Source organism: Lepisma saccharinum, chromosome 29 (assembly GCF_977018435.1).
Source record: "Lepisma saccharinum chromosome 29, izLepSacc3.1, whole genome shotgun sequence".
Lineage (NCBI taxonomy): Eukaryota > Metazoa > Arthropoda > Insecta > Zygentoma > Lepismatidae > Lepisma > Lepisma saccharinum.
This window is the reverse complement of record NC_139257.1, coordinates 25,331,143-25,357,632: the sequence shown is the minus strand read 5'-3', so window position 1 is coordinate 25,357,632 and position 26,490 is coordinate 25,331,143. Positions and strand designations below refer to the sequence as shown.

General features: G+C 38.4%; 1 long non-coding RNA gene across 1 annotated transcript; it reads left to right on the top strand.

Annotated features, from left to right (window-relative positions):
* The first annotated feature begins 251 nt into the window (after positions 1-251).
* On the top strand, positions 252-5,950 carry LOC145981257 (uncharacterized). The gene is made up of 4 exons (XR_014440945.1): positions 252-378; positions 4,702-4,723; positions 5,418-5,435; positions 5,825-5,950. It is a non-coding gene; the product is annotated as an uncharacterized LOC145981257 (long non-coding RNA).
* Positions 5,951-26,490: the final 20,540 nt, after the last annotated feature.

The window sequence follows — 26,490 nt, the reverse complement described above, 5'->3', positions numbered from 1 at the left end:
GTGCAAATTTAATATTAATATGTGAAAATCTTTTGGCAAATATTTAGGATGTGTGGGCATCGAAATTATATAATTTTTAAGTTATGTAATAGCCGTTTATATAAGCTAAATGTGCATTTGTTCCCGGTAGTCATCTATTGTGAACGCTTCCGTTCCATATGACTTTCAACACAGGAAATTTCTAGTGTGTTTAAGTTACTTACAGCAAGGTCATTCGTGTAGGAGTAGTATACCTATAAATACTGACTTCACGTTTGGAAACGCGTGATACATTCGACAGACATCATGGCGAAACTGCAATTGGTTTCTGCTCTTGTTCTGATGATGCTTTTCATCGCTGGAATTGGTGCAGCAGCTTCAACTAAACCAAAGACAGATGTAAGTATAACATCGCTTTCACATTCTCAAAGGTTATTCTTAAATGATACGTTACACTAATATTGTCTTTAAAATTCATCACAAATTGCTTCAATTTTTGAGTTGATAATACCACAGATAAAGATATATAAACAGATCTTCATTAAAATCCATAAAATCCGCTGCACGGACCTCACGCTGGGATCTTCCTCTCGCAATAAGCTTCGAAATAATACGTTGGAAAGTGTAGAGAGACACCACTCGAAATCTTGCTTCCAAGAAAAGACAAGAGATGGTACTGCTAAATTTCAGCAGCTCTCAAGCCTCACTTCACTGGAACCATTGCTCTGAAGCGATGTATTCCAAGAAAACTTTCCACCTGCGAAGCCTCAGTGCTTCGACATTGAGAACTGGCCGCGAATGAGTGGCTCTACTTTTACTAGTGGTTAGGAAACCGTAGTATGATGTACATCTATATAAAATTCTTGATTCTGGAAAATACCTGACTATTATACTCATTCCTAGCATATAAGAGGTTACTGAAGGAACAACGCTACCAAAACGAGTACTTTTTCAATGAACACTTAAGAAATTTACCACATATATTCTGTACGTAGCAACGAGATAAATCGTTTATATATGTTTTTTGTTATCTTGAGTTTCTATTGCATTTTCGACATAAATACCACATCAATAGACATAAAAGACGTTACTGAGTGGTTTCAATAATCGCAGCAATGTCTCTGGACGGCAGTCGTACACCCTTTTCGCAAAACCACATGGGGACGAAATATTTTTTGTTTGTTTGTTTGAATTATTTTTGAATGACGAACAGTAACTTTCGAATACATATTTCTTTATCTGTGAAAATATAACCAGTTATATTTAGAGTATTCTCGTTTTCAAGGTTTGGGATCCTGGGTAAGGCATAAATATGCCGTTTGTGTTTGACTCATCATCTGTTAGTTCAGACTTTTGCCACCCGCCTGTGCTGCACCCGCACAGTATATATAGCTCAGGTGACTGACTGCCAGATGCCAGCGGTAAAAGACCTGGACAATCTGCTGACAAGAGAGAACGCTTCAACCATAGACGTACGCAGACCCTCTGATTAGGAAGGGGGCAAAAGCCTTGGCATTGTATTTTACAATTACATTCGGCGTGCAGGGCTTACTCAGGCGTATCTATCCTAGCTGCGGTTCTGAACTTGACAAGACTAAAATAAGCAAATATGCGAGCAAGAAAATATTACGCAATGTATTATTTTAAAATAAAATTTGATATCGAAGGGGACAATTGCCCCTTTGTGAACCCTGCGGGTGCTATTGGGCGTCAGGAAGAAATAATGCAAGAAAGACTTGAAAACTAATTCCATCATGAGTATCCTATTGTTCTGCTACTCTTAGATTCTATTAACCTTGCTTCCTTTTACCTCAATGTTTGCCCCCTAGAATTGGCTTCCGTCTAAGGTTGGCCACATCCCTCCCTTACAAATCGAATGTCAACTAAAAGTATATATTTCACACGTATAATTTGATTTCAATAGTAGTAATTTACATTAATATGATAATTTCAAATTCAAGTGGTGTTTTGTTTTGAGGGGCCAACATTATTACCGGGTAATATGTCCCATGGAAAAATGCCTTGTTCGTCCCTCCATGCGGACGTGCATGATTGGGAAGGCATTGCCTCCCTCCCCTCCTCTTGTCCCCCGTGCAAACACTTATGGCTTCATCTCGCTGTAGACCTATGCCTGGCAGCCATATTATCACTTTCACTTTGCAGATGCAACGTTTACTAAATGGATGATATAGAACTGATTGCTAAACTGTATGTAGAAAAACTGCAAAATAATAAATCACAAAATTTTGATATGAGTAGTAAATGTGGGCTATCCACCGGATGTTTACATTTCTGTACTTCCTTGGTGCGGGCGGAAACTTTACTTCCGGTTTTCAATTGAATAACATGGAGTTCGAAAATCAGAATTGTCTAACGCACATGTGTTTACTATATTTAAGATTGAAACTAACTGTTTATAATCATTCAGAATTCCAAAAATTATAATCTTATTATTTAATGTAATCAATATATACTTTATAATAAAATTTTTACTAACTTCTAAAGTCTTTTTCTTGAAAGGCAATTGAAGAGGTTAATAATAAAATAACAATAACTGTGCATTTCAGTACTGTAATTGTTGTACTGGATATGCACTCTAATATAATTATCAAGTAATAAAAAATTTAGAATACAACATGTTAATTTCATTAGTTTAGTAATTATTTATTGTATAACATTTATAACAGTTGTAATTATTATTATTTCTACTATTCTACTTTTATTACTGGCCTTTACACCCTACAAAAATTTCTGACTACGCTCTCTCTAAGCCATGAGATAAAAATAAAAGGGCATACATTTTACTGTTGTAAAATTGAAGTATTTCAATGTTTATAACTAATGTCAGCTTTATTTCAACCTGCAGAAATCTTAACACGAAACTGTTGGTAGAAGATCAATATTGTCTTGGAAAAGACTACTATTTTTCCGTAAATTTTCATCCAAACGATCCGTGAAAATGCCAATCTTTTCTAGGTTCCTTGTTTCTCTGTATCACTCAAACATTTCAAGTCATCCATTTTGTATCCGATCTTTTATAAGAAAAAAATCTCGGTAACGATCTGTATTTCACTTATTTACATTGGAAAATTATCTAAACCGAAAGTTATTTCCGCGCCACCTATAATCAAATTGTCTGATCGATTATCTTTTGTTTACTCACTGGCTGGCCGCGGTGGCTCAGTCGGTAAAGCGTCTGAGTACCATGCTAAAGGTCCCGGGTTCGATCCCCGGCCGATTCAAATCCGGGAACTTTTCTAACGATGGGAGCGGCCCCGCCGCCTACCCAGCGTCGAATAAACTGGGTACCTGGGGGAAACCCTGTGGAGTAAAGGCGGCCAGGGGCGTGATGCTGATCACATCATCCCCACTCACGTTACCCCCACACCCCTTATACGCCTTCATGGCGTGGTGCTATGCACAGGGGAGCACTTTACCTTTTTTTACCTTTACTCACGAATAGCCCCCATAGGTGGAAATGGTTGTGATGTTTGGTTGTCGTCTGCCTTCTGCTTCCGTGCTGCGCCTGCGCCACAGAGCGGGAAGGGTGACACATGGCAACAGCACTGCCTTGTAGATTTGGACGACAATGAAAAGGACGGGATAGAACGGAACGGAGTGCTTGCCAATTCGGACACTGCCATGTTTCCGGACAAAGGCTCCAAGAACCAAGCAGCGAGGTGAAGGAGAATAATGATAAGATAAGAGCAACAGTAGTAGATAAGCTACACCCGTTTGGTGTTTAAAGTACGCCATCTTGAAATGCATTACCAAACTCGATATGTAGATGGTAATGGAAAAGCTACGAATGATGGCATCACCGCCAAAACACTACTGAGTGGCCCCATTCTCTCTTCTCCCTCTAAACCACTCACTGATTTTTTTTGTCAAATTTATTTCATGTGATGCCTTTAAAATATTTACCGAATGCACTTAAATGCAATATCTGCTTCTTCATTTTCTTTAATTTAAGGTCGCTTTTATGCAACTTTTGACTAATCACGACAATGAGGACGAGTGACGAAGGGATCCTAACAGACAACACTGATGCCCAGGCCGGGATTCGAACCCGTAACGTGGCCACGGTGGTCGTCATTTATATGCTTATTGCTTCAAAGAAAGTATAAACACTTCAGCTCTGAAACTTGATTTCGTTTTGACCCTACTTTAAAAAGTTCCATGCAGGCGATCATGTCTGTTTCAAATATAATTTCCATAACATATATTATTATATCTCGGCGGCAGCAGTCCGCCTGGGCATGGGTGGTTGTGAGTGTGCATTCATCATACCATCACTCATTCCAATCTTCGTAATAGCTAACAGTGGCAAAAAAGCGAAGTAAAACAAACTAAATCAACCAATGAATCAATTAAATCAAAATTATTATTATATCTGAAACACTATAATTCATATACTCCAACAGAGAAACACCCTGTGTAACAGTAGATCATCAACAACATTTATTGGATGATGTAGGTTTAATTTCAACGCAACTATTCCGTGTTACTTGCTGTAACGCACCAAAATTTACTTTCATGATAAAAACATGCAATGCACGTACATAACCAGACATGATACACTGAAATCTGTCCGAGTTATGTCGATCTGATAATGCATTAATTCTACTTTATTTCCTAAGCTTTTTATTGTGTGTTAAATACTTAGTTGTATTATAAAATATGCTACGTAGACTTAACTAATTTCAGTATTAAATGTTACAGCCGATCGAAAAGGAACTGGCGGGTAACTATTATTTAAAAATACTTAATGAAACATATTTCTTAACATCATAATTTCGTTCAGTATATGATAAGTTATTATATTTACTACGAAGTTCAAAATATAAGTATATTTGATATGCTTAATTTTGCCCTGCCTGGTGAATGGACATTGCACTGCAAGTCCAGCCCTATCTCAACAGAAATTTTACGTTCAACAAACTTTAATGTTTAATTTCGTATCTTACGTTGTTATCAAACACTTCTACTCTAATCCAAAAATGAGTTTCAAATTCACGAGCAAAAATGAGCGACTCTACCACGAAAGTCTCTTCAAGACATATAGAAGAAATATATGTTATAAACTTTATCTCAAAATTGCGTAAGTATTAGTTGGAACATTGATGTAATATTTCCAAGGAATATTTGCACTTTTCTTTTCCTTTCTGGGGTTCCAGAGAGCTCATGTTCGTAAGCCAATAGGTGGATTCTTATTTCAGATTCTCTTTCAGAATGTGGATAGACTTTCCCATTTTTGTTCACTAGCGACCATCCTATCGGAAATTCCGGTTCGATTCGGGACTGATAAAGAATGTTACATTTCATGTTATTTCTATGCATTGCGATCTTCAGGATAGGCTAAATGTGGCAGAAAATTCAAATTATGAGACCAAATGTTGGTAGTTTACTTCCACTAAGAAAACTTAATATCTTTTCAGGTCTTTACACAGTTTAAGGTAAGTGTTCTTATGTTAGACAGCATAGACTATTTGATGCAAAAATTGTGTATCACAAGTTGAAATACGTGGAAGGTGCGTTTCTTTAATGCGTAATTTCTAACAAGCTTATTTTAAGAAATCACGTAAAGTTTATTAAAACTGAAATTATTTGAAACATATTTTCAAAATTTACCAACTATGATATCAACAATTTATATAAAATTTGAGCGAGAAACCTCTGATATTGAGTTTGGAAGAAGTAAATAGACTTCGTGCAAAAACGTAATTTGAGATTGATGCAAAATGGATTCTACACTGATTGTAAGGTTAATTCCGTGCCTCTAATGACTAACGAAAATGATACAATTTGAATTTTTTATAACAACATTTCTCTAATTGTATTTTAGGTGAATCCGTGAAGGAATATCATCTGATGAAAAAATGGACCACTTCAATGCAGCACTTCTATATTATTCACCTCACCGTTAAAATGTATTCCTTATCACTGCAATAAAAGCATTTAGGTGCAAAAATTTCATATTTCCTTAATTTGAAACATACACGTATACAATACTGGGCGTCCAACTCAAACGTCCAACTCAAATACATTTGTGTATGAGGCAAATGACGGCAACATTGCAACAGGAAATTGGAATAGTTTATTGTAACGTGAACCGTGGCAGGTACTCAAGGTCATATCTTTTCATGATCCTTGGCATGTTACTGTTGATTGGATAGCCGCCATCTTGGAATCAGCTTCATTTTGTATAATGGAAAGGTGCTAATGTTGGTTACAAGACATTTCCATTTTCGTCAAGTATCCAGTCTCGAAAATAAGACGGAATTTTTTTTTAATTCGGGACGAGACTAGCGAAAGCCTGGTCTTCTCCCGAAAGTAGAAAAAAAACAAAATTAATCATTTGGAAATACTCATTTATTCGGAATAAAGTTCTATATTTATGTGAAAGGAAGGTAATCAGGATGGTGATTGAATACCTAATCTTATTTTTAATAGTCTTTCGAAACCCAGCATTACCTCCCATTTTTCAATTCTCTCAATGCTATTAATTTTATGTTGTGATAGTACTCCAGTCACAAAGCTATGCGGATGTTTGCGTTAAAGATTAGCAATAGAGAACTGCCTTCGATAAGTTCTTTGAATGGGTAGCTTATTATTATTATTGCAAACGTACGAAGAAAATCGTGGTATTTGTTTGCGTCAATATCAGGAACTATAAGGAAAGTTCCCAATTCAGAAACCGATATTTTCACATGGAATGTTCCCATTTCAGGAACCGATATTTTCACGTGGAATGTTCCCAACTCAGGAACCAATATTTTCACTTGGAATATTCCCAATTCAGGAACCGATATTCTCACGTGAAATGTTCCCAACTCAGGAACACCTGCCCCGGAAGGGAAGAAGGAGAGGTAAGGGTCAGTTTCTGAGAGTTTCTATCGTTACTGCACGTTTCCCTGAAATACTTCGTTCATACAGTACAGGGTGTTCATGAAGTCCCGGTACGATTACAAAAACATAGCTCGGAAACTACATGCAATAGAACAATGCTGTTGATATGCAAAATAAGCTACAACTCTCTACGTTTATATGCCATACACCTCAATGTTCGGTAATACACTTCTGCCCGTACACGCCCCAACATATCACCAGTAACAGGATACTATCAGTTATTCTCCTTAGAAGAGTAGCAACATCTAGAACAGCAGTGCTTGAAACACAAACTTTTGACATACTCCCAGAAGAAATCCAAGGGTGGCCAGTGAATAGGTCCATAACGGCCTATCTACCTGACAGGGAAATGCCTATCCAGAAGAAATCGAACATCCTTGGACCAACGAGGGGTTGACTGGAATTCTTTCCAACTGAAGAAGAAGGTACTGTTCGAGTAATGTTCTTTTGTAATGGTACCGGGACTTTATGCACACCCTGTATATCCATTCGGAGAGAAAGTACTATGCTTTACGGGAATTTCTTTTTTCCTGTAATTTTGAGTATCTTGCAGATCTTTTGCTTGTAGGTTAGGTTAAGTTAGAAGTAGTATTGGACTATATATATCGTCCACACGATATATATCGCGATATTAAAAATATATCGTCCAGACGATATCAACAATCAATATATCGTCACGAAATTTTGGCGATAAATCGTCACGATATTTAGTGATATAGTATATCGTATCGGCGATATATATTCACGATATTTTGGCGATATATACGGAAAATATATCGTTTCGTATCGAGTGTGAGCATATTTTCTTGACCATAAATCGCAATATCAAATTTCCTATATCCCTAGTCAGTCGTTACACAGGTGTGCCTATTGTCAAGTATTTCAAACGCCAATTCATCGTCACCCGAGGCAATTTGTAGGATGTTCTGAGTTGGGAAGATATTTCACTGGAATATCCAACCAGTAAAAAGCAGTTCCTGAGATTGCACTGTTTTACCTAGGAATTGCCATAGTTCCTGACTTGGAAAATCCTGAATCGGGATTTCGTTCTTTGAGTAACACCAAGAACATGTTAAGATGTGCGAAGAGAAAGAAAACCACGCTAGACTTCATTTAGGTTCTTCTACTCGTGTATGTGAACGACGGAGTTTGCTGGAGCACGTGGACTCATTAAAACTAGACAAGGAAACATCAAATGGCTTCTCGGAAAATAAACTTTCCCTTTGAAAGCGACAACAATTAATGGCGAACTGATTGTTCATATGATCCTCATCAACCTTCATAACGAATGACAGATATATGTGTCCCTCCAGGACGCCCACGACACTCACCTAACCATTCTGCCACCAATGGATGCATTATCCTAATGATACACACCAGCACCGTATGGGTACAAATCTTGAAGTGTTTGTTATTTCTTCTCGTTGAAAAATGTCTGATGATGTGATATACTCATAAGCTAGATCAGTGAGACACTGGGACTGCTACCATAGGCAGTTCACATAGAGGGGCAGATTTTATATATATTTACACATATGAAGTATTGTTTATGCAAACCTTGCTCCCCCTTCCTAAAGAAAATTATCTTAAATTGGGGTCTCTGACTGCCATGATTTTGTGGCTCAAACCATCATTGATCCAACTCCTCGATTCACCATAGATACTATAGAGTGCGAACTATAGGGTGACCATTATATTTTGACCCAAAAACGGGACATCCAAAGTATATCAGTTTAGTGTTCACCTCCTTCCTGAAATATCAGTTAGATCTAATAAAATTATTGTCATTACTAACGTATTATTGTTATTTGTCACATACATGATAAAGATTAATTGAAATATGATGTTTCGTTGTCAAAAGGTATTAATTATTATAATCTCGGTATGACTTCCATAGCGTTTATCTTCCCTTCTGATAACCTTTGACATTAGTCCTACGCTGAAGTTGAGGAGTGACAGAAGTATTTATCAGAAGAATATCAACAAAAGAAAAACCCGCGGCACAAGCTGATTTAAACAGCACACCGCTGTCTTCTCGAATGTTATCGACGAGAAAGGAACATTTTGACTCTTATGAAGTGTTTGAAATGCAGTCCAACTGTTTTGCCACAGTAGTGTTTCCATTAGTTTAAACAATCCATGAGCTTCTTTGATTGACATGTTTCATATTCAGACTTGGTTTTCAAGTTAAGTCATAGACTTTTATAAAACGGAGAAAGTAGTGGGTTTTTAATAATATCGTCGGGACGATTGGAACATTCTTCTGGAACGGGACTGTCCCGGTCGAAAAGGGATGTATGATCAGCTTATACATTAGTGAGATACGAGATGTGGCAGAAAAGTAATGAGACTGGCAACACTAAGCACGAATCGACGACGCTGCTGCCTTCTGCTTCACATAACAGTTACGTTAACTCCTGCCGTTGGCTCCGTACAAGATTCAACCTGCTACAGTTGCCACGCGATTGTTGAGGGCGCCTGAAGTGAAGCTGAGTTTGTGAGGTGCGCTACGAAAATGGACTTCAAAAAGTTTGAGGAAGGTTTTACCATCAAATTTTGTGTAAAGTTTAGCGAATCCGCTACTGTGACTTCAGTGGCGTATACTGAGTCCAAGAACTGGGCTATCTCACTATGTCACGTGATCCTTGGCTATGTATAGAAATCAGGTTGCCAACTCCTAAGAAATCATGTTGCCAAATCATAAGAAATCAGGTTGCCAACTCATAGGAAATCTGGTTGCCAACTCATCAGTAATCAGGTTGCCAACTCATAAAAAGTAAGGTTGCCAACTCCAGATTCGGCATCATCATCTCACTGATATGAATTAAAATATTTACAATTTCTGATCGATTTTTCTTTTGAATTTTATTCTCTAGACTTCAGGCTTTGCAGATAGCCTTGCTAGCCTAGAATATACGCTCCTGTGTGACTTATAAAAAGTTACAAATGGCTTATGGAGAACATTCCCTATCCAGGACACAAGTGTTTAGATGGCTCCAGCTTTTTCTAGAAGGTCGAGAATGGAGGACGAACATCGTGTGGCGTCCCAAAAACGGACGACAATGTGGAAAAAGGGAGGTCTCGATTGAGGTTCAGAATGATCAGTAGTGAGTTAAATTTGAATCGTCGATCAAATTTTAGCACTTGGATGCTGCACCACGACAATACCTCATGTCACACGACAATCTCCATCAATTATTTTTTGGCAGAAAATAGCATTCCTGTGGTTCCTCGGACCCCGTATCGCCGGATCTCAGTCCCTGTGACATATTTTTATTCCCCCGGCTGAAAACCACTTGAAGGGGCCCAATTTTGGTACTTTGGATAATAAACAGAAAAGCGTAAGCGAAGAGCTGAAGGGTATTCCAGCTGAAGCAAACAACAATGGAAGCAATGCCTCCATCACTGTGTAGCTGCCCAAGGGAACTATTTTGAAGTGGATATCCTTGATTTGTAAAGGAATAACATTCATGATTAAAATAAAATCAGTCTCATTACTTTTCTGCCACACCTCGTATTCTCCATTCGGTCCCCCTTCCAGATGCAGCCAACACCCGATTCCCAGTTGCGATACATAAGCAACAGTTCGGATCCCACATTAAGGATTATATTCATTTTAATATCTGAGCATAATGTCGGCCTTAAAAAAACACCGAAGTTGGCACAAGAGCTATAACATCTACAGTCGCTCTTATTTGCTGTGTAAGTCACTTTAAATGTTGCTCATCCGTCACTCAAATAAAAGAGCCGATATGAAATAATAGCATCGTAAATTCTTATGTCTCTATGACTACAGACGCTAAAATTATATTTCCACGATTCTTGCCAATGGGAGGAGTAACACTTATGTTTCCTTCGATTAGGAACACAGTGTGTTTAATTACAATTATTATTTTGTTCATCAAATCGTTGCGCCCTTTTTGCAAGGTTATCCCTGTAAATGCAGGTGACTACTTTTAGAGAGAATCAGGCATTCAAGAGGATTCAGAATGATGTCGGAACTTATTTATGTTCTTTTCTGTTCATCTCGATCTTTGCTATTCTAACAGTTAATGGAGATGAATATGAATTCGAACCTGTAAGTAAACAATATATTTAATCCAATTATATCTACCACTTACGGAAAGATAAATTCATGAAATTCATGAAAGAATGGTGATCCATCAGCACGACCCTGATCGTCCCCACTCAACTCGCTTCACATTTGAAGAAACTGGAGTGGGAAGTTCTTCCAGACTCCTCATACAACCCTGATCTGGCACCATCAAATTACCATCTGTTTCGATTTATGAAGGATCATATGCGAGGCCAACGTTATAAGACAATGGAGCCATTTCAGTACATTAGTGTCTTCGCCAGGCTGGAAAGGAGTTCTGCCCTTGGGGTTTATTAAACCTTCCAGAACGGTGTGGAAAATATGCACAAAGAAGGGGAGATTATTATAACTCTTTGCTAATTGCCCATTGAGGGAAGGGGCCTACCTACCTACTGTCGCCCTCTGTCACCTGATCCTACTCACTCAACTAACTCGACGTGGGAGATCATTCAACCAGTGACGTGTGGTCTGCATGACGAACCCAAGTTGTAGGTTATTCATTACCGGCTTAAGCTCCCTATTTTCGGTATAAGCTTGACGCCCACTGAGACACCGGAAGCGCGGCAACAGAATGCAACAGACCCATTTCCGGCGTCTCAGTGGGCGTAAACCCTTAAGAAAAGCCATAGATTTCTGGCACGGACATTCCGGCTTATGTTCAGCGCTTTTCCCTGTAGTATATTTTACACCATTTGATTTAAATAGAAGGAACAACAGAACTTCTGTTGTCGGACATTTCTGTGTTTCGCCACGTCTCACGGTTATGGTGCGGGATGGATATTACGTGGAAAGGTAAATAATATACTGTAAATTAAGGTTATGTACTTCGTTTTTCAACTATATGTCACGTTAAACTTTAAAAAAATTCTGCTCCTTACTTTTGGTAGGATCCTCGTATTCGGACCTGATGTTCGTGGTGGCAAAAGTGCAACCTCATTTCATACTCACCTAACCATTCTAAGACTATCCTACTGATACACAACACAACCGTCTGTGAGCAATTGTTGAACTATTTTTTGAGACTTCGCATTCTATGGTGTCTGATGAGGTGATGTGCTCATCAAGACCGATCAGTGGGACTAGAGACTACCTCAATATTGTGGCTTAAATCATCACACATCCACCTACTTGATTCACTATGGATGCTAAAGAGTGACACATTAGTGAGATATTCTCCACAGAATCCCCCAGATGGAGCCAACATTCGATTCTTACATGACTAGTGGTTCGGATCACACTTGAACATACAGGTTTATTACTATGTTACAATCTGAGCATATTGTTGGTCCAACAGAACGTCAAGGTTAGCGCATGAGCTATAAAATCAATTAGTCGGTTTTATTATCAGTCACTTTGAACGTCCCTCTTCCGTTACTCAAAAGAGCCGACCTGAAATATCAACATCGCAAATTCTTATATCTCTATACCTACATAAGCTAAAGTTATATTTCCTACACATGGCAGTTATCTATTGTGAACACTTCACTTTCCTGTGATTTGGAAGAAAAGGCGGTTTTACCATAATAGTTATTTCATTGACACATATTTGTCTCCCTCTTGCAAGATTATCCCGATATACGCAAACGGCAATTTTTGGAGAGCTTTACACATCAAGAGTATTCAGAACGGTGCCACAACTTAATTTTGCTCTTCAGTTCATCACGTACTTTGTTATTCTAATAGTACATCATGAAATCGAATATGACGATGATTATAAATATAAAGAGGTAAGTAGACAACATATCTTATTCACTTGATTATACAGGGTGTCTTACATAACTTGACAAATTATAATATCGCGAGAAATATGCATCGAAGGAAGAAATATTGTGGTAGTATAATAGTATTGTAGGGGCAAGTCACCTACGCTACAATGATCCCACCACCCCACCTCCCTAAAGGGGGGTGCAGGGGCATCCTTAAAATGTTAAAAGGGAACCCCTATTTCTTATAGTAGATTTGAAACCGACGTCCGAAAATACGTAGGTTTCGTCCGACATATTTTATTCCATTCGTGATAGATACGTAGATTGTACCGTCCGTTCCTCTCCCTCCATAGGGGTGCTTGTTTTAGGTGAGTCCCCTCGCCTCTCACCATCGGGGTGCTAGATGCAATTATTCCATTCAATGCTCTACATGATGTCCTCGAACTTCAATTCATTTGTTGATACGTTGTTCGAATGACTGAACACAACAAAGACCTGTATCTGCATGAATGTGTGTGCAAGCATTTCTTATTCGTTCGATCATGTTTGCGCGGGTGTTTGGCACATCTTGATAAACACGTTCTTTCAGGTATCTCCACAAAAATAAATCCGGCGACGTAAGGTCTGGCGATCTGGCAGACTAATGCACCGGCCCGCCTCTACCAATCCAACGACCAATGTACGTATATGCGGTTTAATTTCTCCCGTGCTACTATTGCATTTTGTGATGGACAACCGGCATGTTGGAGTCACATGTGCTGTGGCAGTGCAAGGTTCACGTCGTCAAGCAATGTCGGTATTTTCTCATGCAAAAACGTTCGATATCTAGATATCTTAGGTATCTACCCGTCCTAAGTACTGTCAAAAACATAGGGACCAATCAGTTTGCCGCCTATGATTCCACACCACACGTTAACCGACCAAGGACGTTGGTGTTCAACTTTACGCAACCAATGTGGGTTCCCACACTCCAATAATGCATACTGTGACGATTAACCTGGCCGTGGTTTGTGAAGGTTGACTCGTCGGAGAAAAGTACTCTATGAAACAAATTCTGCTCGACTAGTATTTATTCGCGTGCCCATTCACAAAACGCTACTCGATTGTGAAAATCGTCGCCATGAAGTTCCTGATGCATGGACACGTGATAGAAATGAAATATATGACGTTTCAATATTCTCCAAACACTATTGCGAGAAATTCTTGACTGCGATGATATTACTCGCGTACTCGTCTTGTGATTATGAGCCACGGAGGCTAGGACTATGGTCTCCAGTGGCAGTTGCTCCACGAACCTTTTTTTAGGTTGCACACTTCCTTCGGTACGAAACTGTTTGACAACTCGAACAAACGAAGAACGCGATCGTACCCTGTCAGGAAAATGTTCCGCATAAAGGGTCACAGCATCGTCGATGTTCCTTCTGCATTCACCATAAACAAGGATCATTTCAATTTTTTCATCTACGGATAGATAATCTATGATGTTGATTACCCCATGTGTCGTTCGACTCCACCGACTGTTAGACTGCGGTCACACTGCACCGACCATACAATCACTGACTACTGAGAGCGTGAGCACAATGATTATATCCCTCCTCACACACTTCCCAGTCACTGCATTTGCGAGACAAGACCAACACGTTGCGCCTACGGCGCCATCTAGCTATCACGCATGGAACAAAATGTGTCGAACAGAACCGACGTATTTTCCGACGACTAATTCGAATCCGCAATAAAAAATAGGGGTTCCTTTTTAACATTTCAAGGTTGCCCCTGCCCCCACCCCCCTCGGGGGTGGCGGGGTGGGTTCATTGTAGTGTATGTCACAATACTATTATACTTTCATATGTTCAGCGCCAACTAGGAAAGTCCTACTGCGAACCAAGTTCCTTGTGATTCGGCCATAAGTGGAATCGGTCTAAAAATTTCCGTTAACTTCTCGGGGTCTCACTCCTATCGGCGTAAATTAGGGCCTAACATTTGGAAGAGGGGCAGAATCGAAAAGTTTTCTATTCCTTCCCTCCCCAAGAAAGTGTCCATAACTATTTTCCCAAACTGTTACAATTGAGAAATCATAAAAAATCACTTCTTCTTTGTTTGTCATCTCTCAGAAGAGTGAGAAATATACCCTTGAAAATTTTAACGATTGAATATTTTTGGGATCAAATGCTTCCCTTTACGTTCTAGTTGCATCTATGCTAACTAGTGCTAATTCTGGAGTCACACTCGCACACTTGTCCTTGAAAATTGCTCGGCTTCGAGCGTCATCTCCACACATCACAATCAGGGTTGGCAAGGTAATTTACTCGTTAGGTTTTTTTCTTAAATTACGCTTAATTTATTAGTAATTTACTTCGCGTTGAAAATCAGTTTCGTACGCAGATGTAAAAAACTCATCTTCTCTCGCAAATTTGTAATATAAAAACGACGTTAATTATATTACATTATAATCTTCAATGTTCTTACATATTTCAGCACAAAATCATTATTTGCTGAAGACTGTTTACACAGCCACCTCACACCCTCACCGTCACTAACATGTTATTAAGAACAAAACTGTTCTTTCATATATTTTTAAAAATTGAAAGACTTGATGCTATATACTTTTTACACTTGTACTTGTATTTATAAAGTAACGATACACTACAATTTATTTGGATTGGATTTCAAAGTTTTTAGTGACAGCTTCAAATTCCTTTTTTCATGCGTATTATACACTTGCATAGTCCAATTACGATGTGGAAATGAATATGGCAGTTCGTAAATTTCCATTGTATGAGCATATACAAATTTGGAAGGAATATTTTTAAAGCCTTTTTTCGTTTTCTACCACTGCCAAATGCCATACATAGCAATAACCATCGGAAAAAATAGGTTTTCTTTTAAATTTTAGGTGTAAATCTAGTTTTTGTAACGTATTTAACGTTTTATACGTATTTTACGCGTTTTTTAACGCTTTATTTAATTGTCCTGAAGAGTAACTCTCTTTACGCGTAGTTGCACAATCACTCCCGATCGCTTAGATCTTTGAACTTTCATGCCTAACCATTGGTAGTGCATAGTCAGGGTGACGACTCTAAGACCATGATAAAATTCAAGTACAGACGATATATAGCGATCAAATAATATGATCCAGGTGATATGTACTACACGATATATCGTCACGATATTTGGCGATATATATGGTGTCTGCGATATATCTCGGATATCACGATACGGAAAAATATCGTATCATATCGTTTGTGACGATATATCGCGATATCAAATTTTCAATATCGTCCATCCCTAGACACTACCTTGGATGACCTGTGACGCCAACTGACTCTAGCATGGTAACAGGCCAAGGTCACTAGTTACGTGAACGACAGTCCCTTTTCCCTTAGCACGAAACACACGATCAGTCCCATTATTTTCTAAACGATCTAAGTAGAAAATTTGTAGAATGACATTCTTTGGAAGATTTATACCGTGCTTTCAATTCCTTGCGAGGCCGAGAGATCAGGAGAAGTGTAGCGGGCGGCGCTAGCGGAGATGCCGATATTTTAGAAAAGTAACGTCCCGCTTAAGTTTACCTTCGAAAGCGTTTTGCTTCGCTCGGAATCGTTTGGAGGTTTCGAATGTATCAACACTGTATCAAGATTACGTTGCAGACTAAAGCGTTAAAAGGCAATGGTTTTCGTGCGCATTGTTTGCAATCTGGAAGCTCTGAGCTTGAGTTATCCTTTGCTTGACGACTACAGGTGGCCTGGACAGAGCTGCGAATGGAGTGAGGAACAGACCTTGAACCAAGAGCGTGTTAATTTCGTAGCGTGTGAAACAGTGTGATCTTTGGTTACTTGCCGTGCTACTTATTTGTGTAATTGCAGTATCTGTGTGTGTTGTGTGTAAGTGGGGCGATTGAAATTCCAGCCTCAAAGTTCACGTTAGAAAGATTTTTTTTTTTATGTATGAGACTTACCTGAAAACAGACTCATGTGTGTAGGCAATTCACGAATAAAATTACCACCTACGCGCTAGCGTCGCTTCCAATATGGCCGCTCTATGTAGAATAAATCTTTGTTTAGATTCAGCATAGTACGAAACAGCAGCGTGTTGTCATGGCTAGTATGGAAGAATCATTTAAATTACGCCATATTTTTAAATATTGCGAATGCGATGTGAATTCCAGGAAGTCTAACGAAGGTGAAGCTGTGATTAGAACGAAGTATTTAATTATAATAGGAAAAAATAACAGGGAAAACTCAGACGAAACTAATGTATACGTACTGGTTCTTCACAACAGTGCTGTATCATCTGCACCTCATGTTGTAACTGGAGTTCTCGGAAATTGTTTGAAAATAAAGAAATTGAAATTGATCTATACTTGAAAAGCTGGCAGGAGAAAATTGCACACATATCGTTGCAGTTCTTTCTCGATAATATTAACGAATTCATGACCAGGCTATCCTCACTGAAAAAGGACATCTTATTGAATGAAACAGCAACATTAGCATGTTGATTTTCATTTTCTGGTTACACGTGACATTAATTCATTCTCAACCTACTTTCATCTTCTCTGGACTTGCACCTATTCCAAATTTCACACATACATAATACATGGATTCATTGGGTAAGACGCTTCATGACTTTTAGAAAAAGAGCAAAGTTTTATTTTTAAAGTACAATTTAAAACCTTATTTTCATGGCAATATTTATTTGTCTCTCGAAATATAAAGTGAGCAGAGTCGTGCATTCTTCGTAATTAATGTTCTTGCCGAATTACAGTGTTATTTCCCATGCCAATCTTCTGTTATTCAATTACGTTTTCCCTGATTTATTTACAAATTTCATTTTGTTGATTCCACGGGGTGGAAACACGTGAAAACTTTTTATTTTGGTTCTCACCCATAAAACGATTTAGAGCACAGAAAAACCTGAACAATATACCTTACTGTTCACATATTCCCCATGCTATAAACGATTTCAACACAACGTATCCTACATAGACTAGTTCCTGAAAGTCCCACCAGATGGCATATCGGTTAATTTGAATCGAGAATTTGCACAAAAATTCCCTGGCGTTTCACCTCCAGGTAGAGAGACGGTTACAGACATTACGAGAAACTGGGTCGTTAAATTTTGAACGACGGATTCTAATCGAAGAAAAACCTGACGAAATTGAGGCAGTGTTAGAACGCTCTCCAAATAAACCTCTACGCAGTGTTTCACTGGAGGTTTGTATGTCAAGATCATCAGCACATGCAGCCACTAAGCTACTAAAATGAAAACCATACAGAGTCTCTATAGTGCAAGAATTAGGGCTCTTTGACAAAGTAAGCCGAGAAGAATTACGGAAAACTTTTGCGTGTGAATCAAAATTTCATCAAACGATACCAGGAATGTGTGAATGTAGATGGACATCACTTTAAACAACTCCTATAACACAGGTTAGTGCTCGTTTTGCAATATTAATATAAATATATGCATGTTAAAGATATGTCCATAAAAATAAGCGGGACGTTACTGGTCGGAAATGTCGGCATCTCCGTTAGCACCGCCCGCCACACTTCTCCCGATCTCTCGGCCTCGCAAGGAATTGGATGCACTGTATTATATTTACATACCGGGTGTTTCATAAATATTTGAGGAGTTACAACAATTTATTGCAAGTAAACTATTGAATTTAAGTTAATGAAACCAGTCCAGAACGATCGAGGAACGCAAACAGTTTGTACGTGTTTGTTCTGTTAAGGTGAGAGTTCATATTCCTGCCGCTAGGCGACACTCAAATCACCCATACATAACACTCAAAGTGTTTTGTGCAATGTTTTGGTCTTCAAGATCACCGGACCTTACACCGTGTGTATTCTCTTTGTGGGGTTTCATCGAAGACAAGGTATTTGTCTCGTCGATGCCGTGTGATATCTCAGCCCTAAGGGATCGTATCATCGCAGCGATCGCTTGTCTTGCGAGGGGTACCGGGATGCCCAGCGCCTCCACCACGTTACGGGTTAGGGTTCCTGTCTCAGGGCTGGTCCCTGGAGAGACAATTGAGGGCGTTATAAGCTTAGTCGTACCGGATTTTACCCTCTGTTTAGAGGGCAGGACCCGTTGACCAACGGGCAACGAGTCAGAGGTAGATCAGCTAAATTAAAGAAACACTAATTGAATAGTTAAGTGACTGAGGTTATATTGGCAAGCACTCCAATAGATTGTTTAGAGGGAGAAGTTAGGGGAGAAGGATTAGCACCATAAAGGGGCAGATTCGTATCTCCGGATCGCCTGGACGCTGGAATGATCGGCTGGGCGCTGGTCCCGTTGGCTGGCTAGAGGCGTCTCGCCTCTGGACAGGCCCCGGTTTGGGTCCCACGACTTCTGGGCGACCCTGTAAACGATTCCCCGTCTGCACTGTCGCTCCCTCGCAACCCGATCTCGATCTTGATCCATGGCGTTCTCGTTGACTTCTCCTCCTGAGGCAGGTTGTTAAACCCCATTTATAGTGCTCTCGGGAGTTAGGAAATGCTTAGGATAGGATTTCCGGGTATGGCCGGCAACGCTATCGACATGCCCATGTTGATTCGAGTTTGGAAGATCTATACTATCGTGTCGATGTATGCCATGTCACCCGTGATGCACACATTGAACATTTCTAGGTGTAAAAAAGAAAACTGTCCGAATTTCTCGTTCATTCTGAACTAGTTTCATTAACGTTACTTCAAAACTTTACTTTCAATATTTTTTTGAAACTCCTCAATAGTTTATGAAACACCCAGTATAATAAATTGTAAATGTGTGATGAATAATTATGACTAAAAACGGATCGTTAATTAGAATATAGGTGAAATAATTGATGGTGAGTACTTGACAACATAATACAGCAGACCCATCTGACACAAATGTGTATTCACTAATTTTCATGCGACATGGGTTGGAAATTTCGTAAAACCCAGACATTTTTGCTTCGCCTTTCTGCCACGTTAAGCTAATCGAGACTATGATAAGACAATATTTAAGAAAGGATATTCAAACATGCAATTTGACACCAGGCCAAGATTCAATTGAGGAACCAACGCATGCGATATCGTAAGTTTGAAGGGCATTTTCCCAGTTAAGTCCAGTTGTACTCATATATAAGCCTTCATGTAGAGATATTCATAATTGGTTTTCAAACACAAACTGTAAGTATGCTTGAAAATTGCATTTTAGATCTTCTGAATTGTTGATAGATCCACCCCCCCCCCAATAAAAAAAAATAAACTTAATATACAGATATGTTCAAAATATCTGTACCTTCAAGCCAAACGGGTTTGTTGCGATCTGTGCGTCAAGCTTTAAGATAACCTACAGACTTATAGCACGGAAATTCCCGCTTCAGTTCCGGGCGTTTCCATGTAGTGGGCGTTACACCATTTGAGTTCAATAGCAGCAGACAACAGAAGTTCTGTTGGTTTCTGTTGCCGCGTTTCTTCGCGTATTATTTGTATAGTTATGGGCGATAAGCTTAACAACGAATGGAGCTTCTGCAGCTCTATGGAACGAAACGTTAACGTTGGTTAACTTCTTAACCCTTAACCGGGCAACCAGTGTCTATCAGACACTGTTGCTTATGTCACATACTCCAAACGAGACTTTCTGCGAACATGATATTTTTTGACTTTGTTTGTTTCTTTCTTCTTTCCAATTTCACAACATTTGACTTTGTTTGATAAAGAAGATCAGGCGTAAAAGAATATTTTCCATTTCACTTACGTAAACGGGCAAGCAGTGTCTGTCGGACACAGTACAAACAAAAGTTGTAAAATTACTTGAATATGTATTAACAAATGTTTAATAAAAATAAAGTATTTAATGAGACATGACATAAAAATATTATTGACGCTAAAATAGAAAAAAATGAAAAATAAATGAGCAATAAAACAATTTCGTCACACTACCTTCCGGCTTAACATGTTTCATATACTACGCTGCAAAAAATGCAATTACGACGATTATGCTGGTGAAGAGTACAAGAGTACAAGAATTATGGACATAACAATGATGATTAGGTTAAAGATCATGTCACTCGCTTGTATCCACAGCGATGAAACATAAAAATCTCGCATTAGAAGGGCAAGATCTATTTAAAACAATGCAGTGCCCGGACACGTTACAAAAATAGCTTGCCCGGATAGGGTTTAAGTTACACGTGTCGAGTATGGCTTATCACTTCAGTGTGAAACCTCCGTTACATCGTAAAGTCTATTTAGCACACTAGAATGAACGAATGACACTAAAAGTGTTAACATGCCTAAATAAAAAATTACTCAGGAACTGTATTAGGTGCGACACACACAACTGAATGCAAATAATACAATTGAAGGGTGTGGTTCTGATTCATTCCTGACTAAAGCTCTCGCCAAGAAAACAGTCCAATCAGGGCCACGCCACCCACCTACAGTGTTGCCAATTAGGAACGATTTGAACCAACGAAATCAACCACATACGTACAACGCGCGAAGTGTCGACCGAGCAGCTTAGAAGTGTGCCAACCCTGAAGGGCCAGGGGTGTGGAGTAGGCAGGGGGAATCTCCGACCTTGACTGGATTGTTTTCGTGGCGAGAGGTATAGCCCATCTCAGTACAATATAGTACAATTAGAGCAAACTTTGGCATACTTACTCAATAACATCTTGTAAAAAATGAACTAAATACAGGGTGGGCCATATTGATGGGACACATTTCAAATGCATATGTGGAGCATGCAGGAAGCAACATTTATTACCAAATATATGGAAAACACTGCGAAAGGACGGGAGTTTTGCACTGTGTTCAGTGTTTGAAGATTACATCCGTGAGATGGACACCACTGTGACGAGAACATTTGTTAATACGAACAGAATGACACCATCACAGTCACCGCTGAGCGGTACAACATGATGCTACGAACATTCTTCATGCCCGAAATGACACGGCTTGGCCTAAGGGATATGTGGCTGCAGCAGGATGGTGCCACTAGTCATACAGCAGTAGTATCAATGATAATCCTTCGACGACACTTCCCGGGACGGCGCATCTCGGGATTCGGTGATGTCCATTGGCCATCCAGATCCTCGGATCTAACTCCACCGGACTATTTCCTGTGGGGTTACCTAAAGGACAAGGTGTACACCACAAGGCCCACTACCATCAATGAACTGAAGGACAACATTCGAAGGTAGATAGCGGCCATCCCAGCCGAAACCCTGCTCAAAACTATGCAGAATCTGACTGTTAGAGTCAAAGAATGTTCTCGTCAAGGTGGTGTCCATCTCAGGGATGTAATCTTCAAACACTGAACACAGTGCAAAACTCCCATCCTTTGGCAATGTTTTCCATATATTTGGTAATAAATGTTGCTTCCTACATGCTACACATATGCATTTGAAATGTGTCCCATCAATATGGCCCACCCTGTATATAGTGTTTATTTTGTTTATCGAAATCATTCTTGAGTTATAATTAATGATACGGATTTATTTTTCCTTTCCAGCCGTCGTCGATGAGATGTGTAATTTACAGAAATTTCTTGACTTTAGAGCATACCAAGTATTTGATGTTAAAAAGAGAAGATTAGTAATTGTTATAAAATAGTATTGAAGTACTGATAAATGTCGCACACTGACTAATGCTGTATGCCAGTCCTGAATATATATATATATATATATATATATATATATATATATATATATATATATATATTGAACTGTGACTCGGTGAACAGCTTGGGGATTGATTGAGTCACAAGGGATTGTAGCAAATTACGATAAGCGAGAGGTTTTCATTTTATAACTTAATTGGCCTACTCTGTCAAGAAGAGGGATGCGAGAGCCAAGCTCTCTCCACACTTACCGTGAACCGATCGTGAAGATGCTCAATGTAAGGTCCTGGGTTCGTGGTGTAACTTACTGAGGCGTCTCGCGCCTTAAGTTATACGTCGCCTCGAACTGCCTCGCCAAAGTGCCTATCATACTCGATGAATTCTGATTTCAGATTGAGACCGTGTTTTACTATTCGGGACGTTTTATACTTTATTTACGATCCCCTGTCTCTGACCTCTCATTGACAGGTTAAAGCCTCTATCCTCCACGGAAAGTCCCCAGAGGACGTGAGACCAGGATTACATACTCAGCGGTATGAAGCTTTGTTGTTGAATAATCGGGCCCTTGATCAGTGTGTAGAGGTGGATAAATAGAGCTTTTCCAGATTTCGCTCGGTATCACTCTTCAATATATAAATCAAACAACAACTTTTAAACAAATAGTGATGCAAGTATTTGCTTATGCAATAATAATTCGTATGAATGACAAATTGTAGTAATAATGTAGTAACCAGATCTTCATTAGACACAAAATAATTATTCTCATAACCCACCATACTATGATAAAGAAAGCATTCTTAGTGAGTAATATTTACTAATCAATGTTTGGCTGAAACAACAACACACTCTTAATAATTTCTTTTCGATCACTATTAATTTTAAATCGCAAGTGAAATTAATCAATTTCGCTTTTACATTCTCTTTACCAATTGGGTCTCCCCCATGGCGCAGTGGTAGCGTCATTGCCTTGTAATCAAGGGGTCCCGGGTTCGATACCCGGTGGAGGCACAAGTGGTTCGGATCCCACTTTAAACTGTAGGTCCAGTCCCGATTAGCCTTACTGTGCATAAAGTGGACTTAAAACACCAACCAACTCTTTACCAATTGTCACTTTTGGGAGAAAAAAATCTTACTTCGAATACTCATTTTCTGACTAGAACCTTTTTAAGGATAGAGTTGATTTTCTCTTAGGCGTTTACGCTATGCAGACATGATTATTAAATTGTACATACAATTTTGGTAACCAGGTTAAAATTTTGAATATTTAATAATTACTAGATTATGAAGATTTAAAACTAAGAAACAGGTAATGCGTTTGGTATGTACACTGGTATATTTAAAATATATAAATTTACATTGCAATTATGAAAAATTAAGTATTAAATTCTGTCAAAGGATTAAACTAACTTTTGGAGTCAATTTTATCTTATAATTCTACATTATCATAGAAGTTTAAGTTGCAACTTAAGTTCGCAAATTTATTTTTCAGCTGTTTCCAAAAATATCACCTGATGGTAAGTAATTTTTTAAATTTTTTTTTTCCATGGACAACCATGTCATAGAAATTAGATCTGGTACAAAATATTGTAAATATTACAATAACAAATTTAAAACTGGAAACAATGAGAATAACCGTGATTTATAACTTAATTTATTATTAATTTTGCCTCAATAGAATTTAAAACAAATAACGATGAACCATAACTCTATAAAACCTATAATTCAATCCAAGATATTTAAAAACAAATTAAAGTGAATTTGAAAAAAAATGATGTAAAGTATGCTATAAAGACTGGTTTTGATTATTTGTGTAATATCAAATGAGAAATTAACAAATTAGAAATTGCCACATTCTTGTAACAGAAACATAATTTTATTATCTTATTTATTAAATTCTTAAATAAATATTTATTAATTTACACTTTTCTCGCCAGCTCAAACTTATTTTAACAACAAATGAAAGAGAATAAATTATCAATGTATCACAAACAATTTAACACCCTATAGTTTATTTTAAAGAGATAATTTCAAGTAAATGTTCTACTTTATAAAAACATAGTTATATGATAACACAAAAATGTCACTCGTTTGCACGTCGTTATTTTGATGCTCGATTTTATTTTGACATAATAGATAATGCTCTGAATTTTATTTTTCAGACATTTGATGGTGTTATGGGTATGTTGTTCTTCGTTCGTTTAATTGTGTTTAATAATTATGAATGAGATTCAGATTAATGCAAAATATTTAACGTATCAGAAACCAAAACTTGACTCCAAATCAACTTTACACGATAGAGACCAATTGAGACTAGAATTATGGCTTAGATTGTGGTTATGCGGTGAAGGCCTTTAATATACGTTTATGTGTAGGGTACCATAAATATATATGTGTAAGTCTGAAATAATATGTCTATCTAAGTATGCTATGTAGTGGAATTCCACAATGTATCACATGCGATTCTTCAATTTGGTGTTGAAAGCCCCTTTAATGAAGTTAAAATTGCAAGTAATATTTCGTGTAAGACTTTAAATTGGAAAGAGTAATTTACGCCATTCATTCAATAACCTAAGAGTTATTACATATGCATATGCATTCAACATGAATCCTAGTGTAAATATGGTGTTTCTATTTTGTACTGAAAAACAGAAGGGATATGATTTCCAACTTTTCTATTTTTTGTAATTATATTTTGTAGGAAAATCATTCTAAGAAGATGACGTGTTGAGAAAACCCTACCTATTTCACTTCATGGTTCATTGTATTCATTGTTATTGTAATTAAAGCACTATAGTTCAGAAATAGTGTTTCCATTTCATATCCTGTTATATGACTCCACATACAATATTCTGTGTTAGTATGAAGAGAGAGAATCACATGAGCCTCGTAGCGGTCGTGCAGCATCAACTGAAGACAGCCAGAAGCAGGGTGGGGAGATTTCCTGAACTGGGCAAACCAAAAATGCTGCTGTTGTGTCCACTGTACAAGCTCCGTTGTGCTTTGGGCGATAAGCCTCCTGGAAGAAAGGTCATCCTCGAGCACGACAATGACCGGCCCCACTCAGCTCGCTTCACGTCGTAAGAAATTGACAAAATAGGGTGGGAAGTTCTTCCACACTCCTCCTACAGTTCTGTTCTAGCACCACCAGGTTACCATATGTGTGAATTTATATCTTCCACAACGGTGTGGAAAATGTGTACCAACAAGTGAAGATTATTTGGAAAAGTTAATAAAAGACTATAGATTAAGGTTATATACATCGTTTTTCAATTATACATGATAATAAAAAAGAAATATTGTTCCTTACTTTTAGTATGACCCTCGTATTCGGATCTGATGATCATGGCAAAAGTGCAAATCACTTCATACTCACCAAACCACTCTCTCACCATCGCTGCCTTTAATGATGGACTATCCTACCGATAAACACCACAACCGTCCGGGAGCAATTGTCGAACTGTTTGTTGAGCCTTGGCATAATTTGGTGTCTGATAATGCGATGTGTTCACCAAGACTGATCAGTGGGACTAGGGGCTACGACGATTATGTGGCTCAAACCATCACTGATCCATCTCCTCGTTTCACCATGGACACTAAAGCGTGCGAATGTTACATTAATCAGAGTGTCTACAGTTTTGTAAGAACGAAATTCACTGTCATTTCCAGGTTTTATAGACCAAGTCATTAGGTCAATTCATGTGTGTAAAAAACTAAACGCACTTCATATGTTGAAAGTAATGAGAAGGGAAACTGAACAGAACTTGACTGCTTGATAGGACCGGAAGAATTCACATTTTCACTAATGTAAACAAATTCTATAAAAACCTAACAATTATAGTAAAAATAATGCATAGTTATAATAAAATCCAGTAGTATATATATTCATCCTAATATCAACAAAACACAGCCCAAGAGTTGCAAATTAGAATGTGGTAAAAATCAATATCCACTTACTGTAGTAATTTCTGCTTCAAAAGAGATGAAAACATGGCCCCAGGACGGTAAAGGCTCAGAACATTCCAGGTGCCTATTTTAATAACCTCATTTCTACTGCAGCTGGCCCCGTGGCGGAGTGGTTAGAACATCGCGCCACGACGCAAGGGGTACCTGGTTCGAATCCCGACCTGGGCATGGATGTTTGTCCATTCATCAATTTTATCATATCATCACTCATCCCAATCTTTGAAAATTAGCCAAAAGTGGCAC